Source organism: Fukomys damarensis, unplaced genomic scaffold (assembly GCF_012274545.1).
Source record: "Fukomys damarensis isolate Sample0158 unplaced genomic scaffold, DMR_v1.0_HiC HiC_scaffold_15, whole genome shotgun sequence".
NCBI classification, from domain to species: Eukaryota; Metazoa; Chordata; class Mammalia; order Rodentia; family Bathyergidae; genus Fukomys; species Fukomys damarensis.
This window is the reverse complement of record NW_022900927.1, coordinates 7,772,435-7,788,147: the sequence shown is the minus strand read 5'-3', so window position 1 is coordinate 7,788,147 and position 15,713 is coordinate 7,772,435. Positions and strand designations below refer to the sequence as shown.

General features: G+C 39.9%; 1 long non-coding RNA gene across 1 annotated transcript; it reads left to right on the top strand.

The window, feature by feature from the left end:
* Positions 1–1,918: 1,918 nt before the first annotated feature.
* On the top strand, positions 1,919–15,424 carry LOC104872185. Its single transcript, XR_783088.2, has 6 exons — positions 1,919–1,958; positions 2,127–2,235; positions 13,361–13,416; positions 13,852–13,913; positions 13,999–14,084; positions 14,783–15,424. It is a non-coding gene; the product is annotated as an uncharacterized LOC104872185 (long non-coding RNA).
* Positions 15,425–15,713: the final 289 nt, after the last annotated feature.

Genomic DNA, 15,713 nt, shown 5'->3' with positions numbered 1-15,713 from the left:
CTATCTATCTATCTATCTATCTATCTATCTATCTATCTATTTTTTAAATTTTGAGACATGGTCTTACTAAGTTACACAGGCTGTCCTCGAATTTACAGTCCTCCTGCCCAGGCTCCCAAATAGCAGGGACTACTGGCATGTACCATTCTACCTGGCCCAAGTTCTAATTTTGATCCCACAGGGTACAAGCTCTGTGACCTTGGGAAAGTCACTTAATTTTTCTATTTCTAGGTTTCTTCACTTAAAAAGGAAATAATAATGTCTACCTCAAAAAAATATATCAAGTCACTTAAAGGAGTTCACATCATATCTTAACTACTTCCTTGTTGGTGGGAGTGCAGACTGGTGCAACCACTGTGGAAGTCAATATGGAGGTACCTCACACAAGTAGGATTAGAGGTTCCATTTGAACCAGATATTCCTCTGCTGGGTATCTTTTTTTTTTTTTTTTTTTTTTTTTTTGTGTGTGTGTGTGTGTGTGTGTGTGTGTGTGGTTTTTTGAGACAGGGTCTCACTGTGTAGTTGAGACTGACCTAGAACTCACTGTGTAGTCCAGGCTGGTCTCGAACTCACAATGATCCTCCTACCTCAGCCTCCCAAGTGCTGGGATTACAGGTGTGCACCACCACACACGGCTTATACTGAGTATCTTTCCAAAAGAATTAAAAGAATCATACCACAGCGATATATGCTCATGTAGCCACACGGTTTGTAATAGCTAAAACTTGGAAAGAGCCCAATTGCCCATCAACTGGAGACTGGATAAAGAAGATGTGTGTGTGTGTGTGTGTGTGTGTGTGTGTTCATAAAGAATGAGAAACTAGAGATATTTATAGCTAAGTGGATTCACATTGAGGCCATACTCAAGTGAAATTAATGTCATGAAAATAAATACTGAATAGTTTCTCTTGTGTGAAAAGCAGTGTAAATTATGATCAAAATGTATAATTGATACTGTGTAATAGGAAGGAAAGGTTTAAAAGTAAAGGAAGTAAGAGGGAGGGGTAGGGGAAAGGGAAAAAGGGAAAAGAAAATAATGGAAACAATGTCTTTGTAAACAGGGAAGGGTGGAGGGGGGAAGGGAAACTAGAGGAATGGGGAAAAATAAAAACCAAGATAAGTCATGTAAAGGTAGAAGATCCCAATGATGAATGCAACTGTTGTATCCCTAAAATGTACCAATAAACTTAATAAAGATAAAAATAAATAAATACTGTATTGGAAAATAGTCTGGCAAGAAGTAGAAAGAACCTAGATACCATGTGTATCATTTCTGGGGATCTGAAATCTAGAAATGGTACACGAAGATGCTTCCCTATGGCAATGAAGGCAAGGAACAGGGTTTGGGATGAGGCTAGTATAGATAAAAAGCTTTCATTCATTCATTCATTTGGTGGTACAGTGGTACCTCAGTTCATGAATTTAATTCTTGACACGATTCTGGTTGCAAACCAAATTGGATGAAAACCGAATCATAGTCAATGGTCAGGCTCAGTGTTGACCTTATGGGGAAATTTGATTTGGTCCTCATCCATTTCAGTTTGCAACCAGAATCGTGGAAAGAATTGAGTTCATAAACTGAAGTACCGTTATACTGGAGATTAAATCCAGAGCTTTTGTGCCGAACTACATTCCCAGCCTGCCTCGTCCTTTTAAATTTTTTATTTTGAGACAATGTCTGGCTAAGTTACCTGGTCTGGGATCAAGCTTGTGATCCCTCTACCTCAGCCTTCCAGAGTGCTGAGACTACAGGGATGTGCACCTCACTCAATCCTAAAAGCATGTTTAAAAACATTCACTGCTTTTAAAAATTTATTTTTATTTTTATTTATTTATTTTTTTTTGATGCAGGGTCTTGCTATGTGGTTCAGACTGGCCTTGAACTCACTGTGTAGCCCAGGCTGGCCTCAAATTCACAGCAACCCTCTTGCCTCAGCCTTCTCAGTGCTGGATTACAGGTATGCACCACCATGCATTTATTAAAACCAAGGAAAACAAATTTGTAAGTGACAGGTCCAATTAAATACAGCCTTGAGAGAGCTCTGAACAGTCTGTAAGCCCTTAGAGGTGGTTTAAGAAGCAAGATACGTAGCTGAGTCTTAGTTTTAATGCAGCTTTCTTAACAGGTTGGGCATCAACAGGGACATAGCTGGAAGATGGATCTTCATCTAAGACCAGAGAAATAAAAGTGATGACAGGAAGGGATGGAAGGCATCAAGCAAAGTCAGTATATAGGTAAGAAAACTAGGAAAAAAGATAAGACTGAAAGTCAGGAATAGCTGAAACAAATCATAAATGTACAGCATAGGCTCTTAGGCAGGCCTGGCTGCTACTGGACACTAAAATCTTATTGGTCAAAAACAGCTTTCATATTTTCTGCTGGAAAGGTAGCTTTTTTGGGGAAAGGGGTGTTTTGATTTTGTCTTCTCACTGTGAGAGTAGTTAAGGGGAAAAGGCCTATTTATAACTTGAGTAGAATACCATGCTTTACCCAAAATAAACTTCCGTTTTGAATTGTTTTTAGAATAAGAAACACCAAATAATTTTCAGTGTGCTTGATTTTTATATTTGAGGCATATGAAGTTATTTCAAAAATCACAAAGGGGATAATTTTAACAAGAGATTTAAAATTGATAAGTCTTCTGTTGATCCGTATTTATAGTTATTTATCTACACACACTTATGTGCTTCTAGAACAAAATGTTTGAAATTTTTTTTAATTCAAGCATAGTATGTGCAAAACTGAAGTCATTGTTCTTTGCCCCAGCCCAAACCCTCTGCTGTCTTAAACCTCATCTTGGGAAATGGCACCACACGGGCGAATGCTCAAGGTGGAATGAGGGTATCCTAGCTCATCTCCCTTGCTCTCTGCATGTAATTAATTCATTCTTTCAACTAACATTTACTAAGTGCCAGGCATTCTCATAGTCTTCCAGAGAACGTGGAGTTAAGAATATGAGATTGACGTTCCTCCGATGGTCTTGCCAGTGAATGTACAAGATACAGATGGAGAGAAAGTTTGGAGGAAAAGGAAATGCACAGGACTATGGACTTCCCTGGAATGTGGCCCTTGTTTGGACTCTGGTTCCTCTATGCAAAGGGTTTTAATCAAGAGCAGGTGATGGACGTGATCCAAGGTGTTTTCGAAAGGAGTACAGCCATGCCAATTCTGTCTCTCCACCTGTTCCCTTGTGTATATTCCTTTTCCTCAGTCCCCATGACCATTGCTGGTATGAGCCTCTGTCAGCTTGCCCCAAACAAGTTCTTCCCCCAAAGTGTTGATGACACATCTCATTATTAAAAACATCTTGACTATGCCTGCCCAACATGATATGTATATGTTGGGATTCACACATGTGGAAACGATCATTACGTACATTAAAAGCATTCAGAAAAAAATTTAAAATTCAAATAGGACTTTACATTTTTAGACTTATTTGTTACCAATATTTTATTCTATTACTAAAACATTTCTAATCATTCAATTTTTCCACATTTTGGTGAGACAAATTTGATTCAGTATACGTCACTATTATTTTTTTAAATTGTCAGTTAACATTCTGCAAAACAGTAATTCATAAGCCGGTTCCAAATTTGGCTTATTTAGATGTCATAGCTGAAAAAGACCTCACAACAACATATAGACTTAGCAGCGGCCATGCCCCCTGGGCTGCAGTCCCGAGCCATGCCACCCATTACTGTATCACATCCACTAATTTACAAAGCTTCAAGTCTACAAATGTGCGCTTAGAGAATCATCATTAGTGATGATGGAAGTGAACCCATCCACAAATCCTGCCTCATAACCCTGAGTATGACAGACTTGTCATCATATCAGACTAGAGATGGTCATTGCCTTACCTTAAAATTGTGACCAAGCACAGAGCTCTTAGTAGGAGTGAAAGCATCAGCTCTGCTTTTCTTGCTTCTGTGTGCTTCTGTTATTACTTATTTATTTTTGCAGTGCGGAAGTTAGAACCGAGGGCCTCAAACGTGAAAGAAAAGCCCTTCACCACTGAGGCCCAACCTTAACTCTTTTATGTATTTAATCTAAAGCTTATTCAGAGGGACCTTCTAAGTCTAACTGTCCATTCTGGGAGGACAAGTTAAGCTTGATATATCAGACAACATAAATTCATAAATTCACTCAACTAAACACACAGAAACTGCAGGACATTTAAATATAATAAAAGGACATAAACCAACAAGGGTATTGTGGTCATCCTCCCTGTGCTCCTTCCTTGAGATACTTTCAGGACCCAAGAAGCATCATCGGGCAGGAAGGCAGGAGCATGTGGTTGCAGCTGGATTGTGATAGCTGCTTCTGGTGACAGAGTGTAAAGGAAGCAGGAGACGCTCCATCAGAGCCCAGTAATCAAGGGCCAGGTGCAGCTCTGCACCGCGCTGTGTCCTCGGCTCCCTAACAGGAGCAGGGGGGCTGGTGTGATGACTCCTTCCCTGATGCTTCCTTGAGAGACAGGCAGGGTCCCGGCACCACTACTCTGTGGGTCGGCTGGCGTTGGGCTCACAGACTGCAGCCCCCCGTGGCACAGTCACTGTTGTCCATTTTCAGTGGTTTGTTAAAAAAAACTGTGAAGAGAGGTGTTGCTCTGGGTTGAGGTGGTTGCCAGTCCCTCACCAGAAGGGGAGTCCAGGGTGTCCCCCCTCCTGGCCTGTTTAGCCAACCCGCATCCTGACCCCCACCAAGCCAAAGTGTAGCCTTTGTCTTCCCATTCCTTCCTTCTCTTTCCCTTTTTATGCCTACTTTCTTGAAATAGTTGATCTGTAATTTATTTTTATAAACTATAAAAATGACTAAATGGTTAAAATAGACTTGCAGGCCAATCTTAAATGGGATGGGAGGGTGGGATATGGAAAGAGAAAGATGTTCTGATATAAACAAAACAAATGTACTTTGGGTGTGTTTTGGAATTTTTCTGGGGTATTGGAGGTGGCTGTTTGGATGTCCGATGGATTGATCTCAGAACGAGGTATCTCATGGGTATGTTTACCTTTCCTTGGTACTACAGGTCCTGTTTGAAAAGCCTGTGTCTGATTCCTGGCTTCGCGTGTCAGTTCAGGAAATATTTGATGTGTGTGTTGGTATCTCCTGTTTATGATTGCTGTACTGCCTCTTTTCTTTTTGGGGAGGGGTAGAAGAGATTTGAAGTAAAAATGTTTATACACTTAGAAAAAAGAGAGTGATGCCTTGAGTGCTCTAAGTGACAGGAGCCATTTGGTAGTGGAGCAGAAGGAAGGCTGCTGTCAAGCTATTAACATGAACAGAACTGCTTACATACTTTTTTTCCTGAGGTCCAGTTGTGACCCTGTGTTAGCCTTCCGTGAGAGCATTTTAACTGGACTCCCTCTTCCGACCCTTCACTGCTTTAGTCTTTCTACTACTGTTTAGCAGTTGCTTCCTTGGGAGGCCATTTTTGAAACCCAAACTATTTTGTCTTTACCTCATGGAAATTATCTGGACAGAGACTATTTTCGTCATCAGGTTGCAAACTTTACAAGGGCAGATGCCATTCTCTCTCTCTCTCTCCCTCTCTCTCTCTCTCTCTCTCTCTCTTTTCTTCCCTTCCCCTTTTTTCCTTCCTTTTTCTTTCCTTCTTTTTTTTTCCCTTGCTCTCTCTCTCTCTCTTTCTTTTGCCCTAGGTTAACAAATGTTTGGTGTCACCTCAGATGCCATTTTCTTAATGGTTTACAAGCATCTGACACAGTAGAAGCTCAATAAAATGTTAATCAGCAGAATAATTTGTACTTCAGGTCTTTCAAAAGACAAAGAAATATGTATAGATTATCAAATTTATATCTAGTTAAGATCTTAAAGTTTAGTAACCTATATACATAAATCAAATGAATAGCTAATTTTGGAACTGTATCCAGTTTTGGAATCTTGTGTGAATAAATTACAATTTTACATCAAGAGAAAAAGCTTATGAATGTCGTTTGTAAAAGGAAAAATGGAAGTGCAGGCTACACTTGAAGTGTAATATGTTTAACAGTTTTCTGGTTTATGCAAATTACCTGGAAAATCCAGAGCCCTGACTGCCTAAAAAGTGCCCTTCCTTATTAGCAAATGTGGTTTTTGCTTCCATAATTGTCTGGTAATGTGCCAGCATTCTTCCAGTCATATTGTCAGTATGAAATGAACATTTGTAAATGGGGTCTAATTAGACGTTGTGCTTAAAAGAAGAGGTACAAGTTAATCTGTTCTGCTCTTTCTGCTTGCTCTTCTTATAAAGAGTAGTGTAGGTGTAATCCTGTGGTTCAGATACAAACCACTTAGCAATATTAATTTAATAATGAGCTCAGCAATTCTGTTCTTATGTTCATTATTGTTACTTTAATAATAAAAAAAGAAATGCACTGATCTTTCCTTCTCAGCGTTGCAAAGAAAGAGAACCATGAAAAACTATCTTAGCAAGTTAATTTCTTTTGCAGCACTCTCTTTTTGATTCATATCTTTTCAGGAAACTTGCTCCTGAATTTACTTATTCACTTCTGTATTTTTATCCTTTTTTCTGCTGGTCACAAAGTATTCAAAGTTCTTTCAGCATTAAAAAGGAAAAGTAGGAGGAAAAGAGAAGAGACGGGAGATAAGAGGGAAAAAGGGAAAAAGTTTCCCATGATTTTACATCTTCTAACTATAACTGGCACCTTTCTTTTACTTAAGAATCAAGCTTTCCCACAGGATATTTACTAATCCTTTACCTCCCGTTCATTCTTTAAACACACACACATGCAGACACTTTAAAAGTTGATTTTTTTTCATTGTAGAAACTTGAAATGCAGTAAAATGTGAGGAAAAACAGGACTATCCATAAATTTATATGCCATGCATAACTACCGTTGTCATTTATCTATTTTGTTTATGCTTATTGCCTTTGACAGTCAGAATCTTATCATTTTGTATATACATGTAAAATGAAATTATAATCATTTTACTATATCATTAACAGTTCTTCAAAAACAAATTTTAGCTGAGCATGGTTCCACATGCTTATTATCAGAGCTATTTGAGAGGCCGAGTCAGGAGAATTCCAAGTTTGAGTCCAGCCTGAGCAACTTAAGGAAATAAAGTCTCAAAATAATAGGGGAAGAAAAAAGGGGAAAGGGGTGCAGCTCAGAGCAGTGGCCTAGCATGTGTGAGCTCCAAGGTTTAATTTTAAGTACTGAGAAAAGTTTTAAAATTTTGTGTTAATGAAATATTGAGGTTTTTTCTTAGACCTACAAATTAATTTCTCATATGGAATAATATTTACCAGTATTTGGCTTTTGTTCTGATGACTTAGATCTCTCCCCATTCTTGAATCTATCTTATGAGAATTAAGAGTCTAAATTCATTTGCCTCAATGACTAGCTAATTATTCCAGTACTAGTTGTAAAAATTCCCTCTTTTCTCCCCTCAGTTGCAGTGTTTCCTTTATCAGATGTTATTACTTAAAAAAAAAAATTCAGTTCTGCTCCTGATCTAACTCTTCTTCTATTGACCTATTCTGTTATTATTTACACTAATTGACTTATTAGATCTTTGTCATATGTTTGTATTAAGTAGGCTTTTTCATATTTTCTTAGCTGTTTATTATTTCAGGTGAAGTTTAGCATCCTTACCAAACCAATAGAAAAAAAAAACAAACAGGCAATTTCTTTACTATAAATCAATTTAAAATACACATAAAACATTTACAACAAAAATGCATAAAATAACTAGGAATTCCCTTAACTAAATATAGCCTTCTTTTTTAAATACAAAACTTTGCTAGCATATAAATGAAGATCTCAATATACTGAAAACTATACTGAGCAGTCTAAAGTTGTCAGTTTTTCCCCAAATTAATGTATAGAAAGGTGACTGCATAAAATCCTATTTGTTTTCAATAAAAAATGAATTGTGATAACCATGTATAGATAGATATATCAGCCATTTTTAGGTAAATTACTTTTCTATACTCTATATTTCTATATACTCTACGTACTAACTTTAATCATCTTTAGCATTGTACAGGTAAAGATAAGTGACACACCTTGTCTTTGTTAGGGTTACATGGAGCGAAAGAGATTTGGGTCTAATTTGCCACAAATATGTGAAAATTAACCTCTCAGATATCTGTTGCAGTTTGAATTCCCTGGGAAATAGATCCTGAAGGCAAGGATAGCAAGCAGAATTTATTCAAGGATGTTCTTGGGATCCACACTTAAGGAAAAGAAGAAGAAGAAGGAAAAAAAAAAAAAAAGACTGGGGAAGAGGGAGAAGCCAGGGCAGGGGACAAGTTGTCTCATTGAGGGCTTAGCCAGGTCCAAAGGGAACTTTGGACATGGTGGCCCTGCAGTGGGCTGAGGGGTTGGGTAACTTACTCCATGTCCCCCGTGACTGCACACAGTTGACAGAGGGAGTGTGCCCTTGGGTGGAGCAGCTCTCCTCTGCTGAGGTGGTTCCATAAGGAGCAGGTGAGTGTGGCCTCACTGCCCTCAGCAACACAGCAGCTGTCTCAAAGGGGCCATGGGCACTGTCTGACGGTGTTCACTGTGGTCGACTTTGAGTTGCTACATTGTCACTGTGTACTCAGTAAGGACTGTTAAACTACACAGCAATTATTGAAAGAATTGTTTAGAAAAAAATACACAGCTTAGTATATTTTGTGTTATAAAGAGAGAGAAATATAAAAGATGGGCCAGGAATTTAGCTCAGTGGTGCCACCACCTACCTTATAAGAAGAAGATCCTGAGTTCAATCTCTGGTGAAAAAATATATATATATGAAGAGATCTTAGGGTTCTCATTTGTGTAACTCTTGGGATTGAAAAATTAGGGTAGAATAATTTGAATCTCATTTTCCTTTGCTCTCCATTCCCTTCTTTAGTGAAGCAGTATAGTTTAGTAGTTTAGTGTAATAGCACTTGCCTAGCATAACAAGGCTCTGGAGCAGGGGGTTCTGACCAATAGTAATTTTATGACTATTAAGAAAAACAGTTTCTCATAATGAAAATGGCCGTACTTCCAAAACTGCTATACAGATTCAATTTGATCCTATTGAAATCCCAATGGTATATGTCACAGAATTAGAGAAAACAATACAAAAACTCATTTGGAACCAGAAGAGATCTAGAATAGCAAAAGTCATTCTAGGCAACAGAGACATGACACGGGTGGGGGGTATCAAAACACCCAACTTGACACTATACTTCAAAGCCACTGTGATAAAAACAGCATGGTACTGCGGGAAAAAAAAAGACCTGAGGATCAGTGGAATAGATTGGAAGATACAGAAACAACTCCAGATGTACTCAGTTACCTCATCTTTGACAAAGGAGCCAACCATCTACAGTGGAGGAAAGATAGCCTCTTCAATAAATGGTGTTGGAAAAACTGGATTTCAACTTACCAAAGATTAAAACTAGATCCCTATCTTTCACCATGCACTAAACTAAAATCCAAGTGGATTAAAGATCTAAATATTAGAATGGAAACACTAAACTTGCTGAAAGATAAGTTAGGTAGAACTCTCAAAGACATTGGCATAGGAAAAGACTTTATGAACAAATCCTCAGCAGCACAGGAACTAGCACAAAAAATCAACAACTGGGATCTCATCTTATTAAAAAGCTTCTGCGCTGCAAGAGAAACCAGCAAGAGAGCTAAGAGAACCCATAATGTGGAAAAAAATTTTTAGCAGCTGTTCCTCAGACAAGGGTCTACAGTCTAGAATATATAAAGAACTAAAAATAAATCAGAAAACCCCAAATATAAAGACCCGATTAAAAAATGGGCATATGAAATGAACAGATACTTCTCAGAAAAACAAGTAAAAGCAGCAAATAAATATATGAAAAAATGTTCAACATCACTGGTCATTTGAGAGATGCAGATGAAAACATCACTGAGATTCCACCTCACCCCAGAAAGAATGGCTGTTATCAAGAAACCAACCAATAACAAATGATGGCAGGGTTGTGGGGAGAAAGGAGCCCTTCTCCATTGTTGGTGGGAGTGCAGACTAGTGCAACCGCTATGGAAATCAATATGGAGACACCTCAAAGAACTAGGATTAGAGGTCCCATTTGGCCCAGCTATCCCTCTGCTGGGTATCTTTCCAAAAGAATTAAAAGAATCATACCACAGTGATATATGTGCACCCATGTTTATAGTGGCACAGTTTGTAATAGCTAAAACTTGGAAACAACCCAGTTGTCCATCAACTGGAGCCTGGATAAAGAAGATGTGGGTTTTCTATAAAATGGAATACTCCTCAGCCACAAAGGATGAGAAACTAGAGTCATTCATAGGAAAATGGATGCACATTGATGACATACTTTTAAGTGAAATAAATAGAACACACGTATAAATACTGAATAGTTTCTCTGGTGTGAAAAACTAAAAGTGTAAATAAGATCCAAATTGTATAATTGATAACGTGAAACAGAAAGAAAAGGTCTAAAGGGGAAGGGGAAGTGGGAGGGGGAGGGAAAAGGAAAGAAGGGAAAAGAAAAAATATGAGAAAAGGAAAAAAATGGAAACAAAGTCTATGTAAATAGGGAAGGGTGGAGGGGCTGAAGGGAGGGCAAGGAAATTGGGATAAAATAAGAACCAAGATACATCAAGTAATGGTACAAGATCCCAATGATGAATGTGATTGTACTGTATACCTAAAAAGTGTCAGTTAATTTAATGAAAAGATAAAGAAAAATAGTTCCCGTCCCTCTTTATGCAGCAGTTGGGGTGAAGGGTGAAGCAGGTGGATATGGAAGGGAGAATGGGGAGTAGGAGGTGCAAGCTTGCTTATCAAAGAAAGGTGCAGGCAGAGAAGTAAAAGTACTACACACCTGCTTGTGGCCATCTCTGAGTCATGTGCTTACTTGTTTTACCTCCACATCCTTTGAGATAGAATTCAAACTCAGATCTGTTGGCTCTTGATGCCTATCTTTCTACTATATTATATAAATATGGGAGACTGAGACAAAATAATGCAAAATATCCCTTCTTTATAGAATAACTCAGGGTTGTTTATTTGTTTGTTTGTTCCTGTGCATCTGGGATTGAACCCAGGGCCTTGCACTTGTGAGGCAAATGCTCTGTCCCTGAGCTATGCCCACAACTTCTTGGACAGTCCTGTGTCATCACTCACTGGTGGACAGAGCATTTATAGAGTACTTACCAGGTACCATACTATTTTCTGGGACTAACAAGAGATCTATGTGAATTAAATTGCGTCTTACATAGACCTATGTTGATCTATTGAGTTTATCAGACCCATTAATCACTAAGGCATTAGTTTCACTATTCACTCCTATACAAGTGGCAAAGTAACTGCAGTAATTATCCAGCTAATGCTTTTGCTGCTTGTCCGAGTTACTCCTAAGTAAGTCAGGCTAGCATTTGCAAAACACTAAAAGCACAGAATATGCCCTGAGAAGGCAGGATATATCAGTGTAGTCAGGGACCTGTTTTTCTAATTATAGAAAAGTAAAAATTCAGTGTAAAGGGAGTAAAAATTTTAGCCATAAGAGACTATTTAAATTGCATGTTGACTTTAATGAGGAAATTAAAAATAGCTATTTTTTTGGATGTAGGGTACCAGATACAAACATGGATTTGCTACTAAATATATCCAAATTCTTAGCTACCCGTGGTGGCATACTCCTATAATCCCAGCGCTGGGGAGGCTGAAGCAGGAGGATCACTGCACGTTCCAGGCCAGACTGGGTTACATAGTCCAAGGCCAACCTGAACTACATAACAAGACCCTCTCTAAAGTAAATAAATAGACTTAAATTCTCATTTTGTTGTCTGTCAGATGTAAACGTGAGCAAGTTAATTAACCTCCTTAATCTTGAGTTTCTTTTTTTTTTTTTTTTTGTAACGAAGGGATAATAATGGCTAAAATAAGACTGTTTTGTGGATTAAATGAGAAACAAATTTCTATATCTTATATCTGATGTATAAGATCTTGACCCTTAGTAGTGGGTAACATTTACTGGCTATTGTTAGGAATTAGTATCCTTTACTTGAGCACTTATTCCATTGTTTTACACTCACCATGAGAGACCACTGAGCATGGTCACTGTGTGGATGATGGAGGCAGTATCCCGAGCCCAGTATCAAGCTCAGGATCTGCCCAGTGCTGGCAGTGTGATGCTGGGTAAGTTTCTTAACTAAGTTATCACTCAACTCCCTGGTCTGCAAAGTGGGAGATTATAGTGATTCCTACTCATAGTGTTGTGAAAGTTAAGTGAGTTCATCTGTGTGAAGCCCCTAGAGCAGTATCATATAGAAACAGCCATGTGAATATTAGCCCCCCCACACCGTTACCATTGCGTGGGTTGTTAGAGTCCTGGAACCCGCCCCCCCGCCCACAGACACACACACACACACACAGCTGCCTACAGTCCAGTGAACTATAGTCCTTTCCCTTGGGAGACCAGGAATGCGCTGCTCCCCTGCCGAAATCCTTTCCACCCCAGCACTTCCCCTGGGAAAGGAGCCAACTCTATCGCAATCTAAGGGCAAGATAAGCAAGGAGGAATGCACAGCCCTGTCTCAGTCAGCTGTTCACGCAGCGTGTCCCTGCCCCCTCCTTGCTTTCGTGTCAGCTCCTCTCCTCTCTCCCACCTCTCCCACTCTCCACTGCCACCCAGGGCCTCTCCTATGTCAATGGAAAGGAAGAAAAATTTTTAGCGATAAGAGACTTTTTGAATTGCTGGTTGAGTGCTGTCACCGAGTTTCAGCCATGGATTCTGGCTCAAGTGTGAATGCTAGTTCATTTGCTGATAATTTGGGGCATGAAACCTCACAAAGGCCTTTCTTCTTTTTAAAGGAGGAAAGAGGGGTCCTGCTCTATTGCTTCTACCCCTTCCGGCCTCCCCTTTCTCCATAATGTCTGTCCTGTGGTGGAGAGAACTTGCAGCAAATGGAGTAGCGGGACCTGTCTTCTCTACCGCTGCTCCTCTGAGGTGGGGAGTCACTCTAGAGCTGAGCTCACGGGACAGAACCAATGCCAGATGTCTGCTCCCCTTTGAGCTACTGAGGCAAAGTAGGCCTTCTTTCTTTGGTTTAGAAAATGTAGCCAAGTGTGGTGGTAGGTAGACTCTTGGAATCTCAAAACTGCTGGAGGCCAAGGCAGGAAGATCACAAGTTCCAGCCTAGGGCAGGACCTTATCTCAAAATGAATATGAAATAAAAAAAAAAAAAAAAAAAAAAAAAAAAAAAAAAAAAAGACTGGGGATATAGCTCATTGCAGAGTTCCTGGGTTCAATCCCAAGAAGAGAAGAGAAAGGAAAATATTATCATAGAATCAGTTTCTCTGACTTCTGCCATCCCACAAGAAATTTTCACACCCTTGTTTTCTTTTTTGCAGTACTGAGCTTTGAATCCAGGAAACAACACCAGGACTCCTCAGGTCAGCACTCTGAGGTAGGTATAGTCATCCCCATCTGCCAGATCAGGACGAAGGGACAGAGTGGATCAGTTCCTTGCTTTGCTTTAAATTGCCTCAGACAGAATTCAAGTGCTCAGTGTGACTTTAAATCCCACACGTTCAATTGCCAGGTGTCACTAGATGTTCCAGTGAGGCAACAAGATGTGTTTTGGGAGAGACGGAAGGAGAGGGTGGAGCGAGAGCTATGGGATAAGAAACTGCGTGCTGCTTGGGAGGCAGTGTGGGAGCGAGCATCAAGGGCTGAGCCGCAGAGCCCAGAGGGAGGTGGCACTGTCACGGGAAGTGTAGGTTTGTTTGTGCTTGGCTTAACATCTTTGAAGTTTTTAAGCTTTGATCGAAATCTGTTGGATCAATTTGGAGCTATAAAAAATGATTTTGAAAAAACGGGGTCGCTTTCACTCTTTAAACAGAGAACACTTGAGCCTGGCCGTTCACCTGGAGCTGTGTGTCCAGCGATTAGCTCTGTACATAGGTAAGCTTTTCTGTCAAGTGGCTTTATTTAAAGAGCATGAGTGCCTTTTTTTCACACCCCATTTAATTTCCACTGGTCTTCCCAGCCTGCACAGATGGCCTGCTTTTCCTCTTCCTGTGCTTAATTCTCACTGAAGCCAGAGTGGTAAATGCCCATGAGGATTCCATGGAGGTAAGGAATATGGGAGAGGAGTCAGATGGTGCTAATATTATGACAAAATTGCAGGAGAACGGTTCCAGAAGTTGATATCGTGCATAAATCATGAAAAACGTGTTTGCGGCATAGTTAATGAAATGACATGGAAAGTTGCAAGTGGTATTAACTGAAAAGTAAAGTAACCAGTCTGATTCTCACATGTCATCTTTAAAGGGTGCACAGCAATGTGTTTTTGAAGAAAAATCTCATGTCTTTTTCATATTAGAAATCTTTTAAAAAATGTATTCTTTGCTGAATGGTGCACATCTATAATTCCAGCACTGAGGAAGGCTGAGGCAGGAAGGTTCCCTAGGCAACTAAGTGAGACTCTCTCGAACAATAAAAAGCACTGGGAATGTAGCTCAGTGGTAGAGCACTGGGGATGGTCTCCAGTAGCATATATAATATATATACTCTGCACTTCCGAGTTAAAGGGTTTAGGGGGATTTTTATGTCTCCTACTTATACTTTATGTTTGCTAAAGTCATTTGCATTTGTCATCCTTCGTACATTAATTTTATAGTCAGGAAACATCTCATACTTTAAAACAAAGGCAGAGGACATTTAGAGTTTTTTTCTTCCTGTCAAGTGTTTGGGTCTGAATTAAAGCTGCAGTTTTTGCTAAGGTTCTGGCCCAGTGGGGCCCACATCAGTCTCTTCCATGGGTATCGCAGGTCTGTTCAGAGCCAGCAGTGCAGCAGAGACCAGGCACCCAGGTTTTCACCTTCTCCTCATTGTTCAGCAACAGCAAGCGGACTTGCTCGTCTGAGTAGAAGAGGAAAGTCTGCCGAGAGGGACAGAAAGCGGGTGACGGTGGAGAAGAAACCCTTGGAAGAGGTTTCCCCGTCTGTACTTTTCAGCAATGATTATTCAGGGACACAGCCAGCTGCAGCCCGCAGCTGCGCTCCCAGCTGTGCCGAGCATAGTGGGCGGATGCGATGCGTTTGTCAAGTGCTGCGGCAGCGTCCTGCGCCCGCAAACACAGCGAGGAGGGCATGTTTGCTATTGCTGCTGGTACACTGGGCCTTTAAGGAACTGGCTTTCTGGGCAAGTTTCAGAAAGTCTAATACTTTTCCAGCATTAGGAAGATCAAGTCAACTGAGGTACACAAAACGGAGACTGCCACCACACGGTTCAGATGAGTTTTGTGAGACTGTTATTATTATTTCTTTTCTTAAGCCCCACAACTTTAAAGCTCAATCGCTCTTACTTTCATAAATGTCGTAGGCGATATTTTTTATTGTTTACTATATTCTAAAATCGAGACAGTAGCTGAGTGTGGTGGCACATGCCTATAATCTCAGCACTTGGGAGGCTGAGGCAGAAGGATCACTGTGAGGCACATAGCTCAAGACCAGCCTGAACCACATAGCAAGACCCTGTCTCAAAAAAACAAAAATACATAAATAAATAAAATTAAGACAATAACATTACAATACCCATACAGAATGTTTAAAGTAAGAAACATTGAGAACCCCAATTATTTTCACATTAAGGACTTAAAGTATTTAAGTTTATACTAAAAGAATAATTAAGGAGCCAGGGATTTAGCTCAGTGGCACAGTACCTGCCTGGCAAGTGTGTGGTCCTGCATTCGATCCCCAT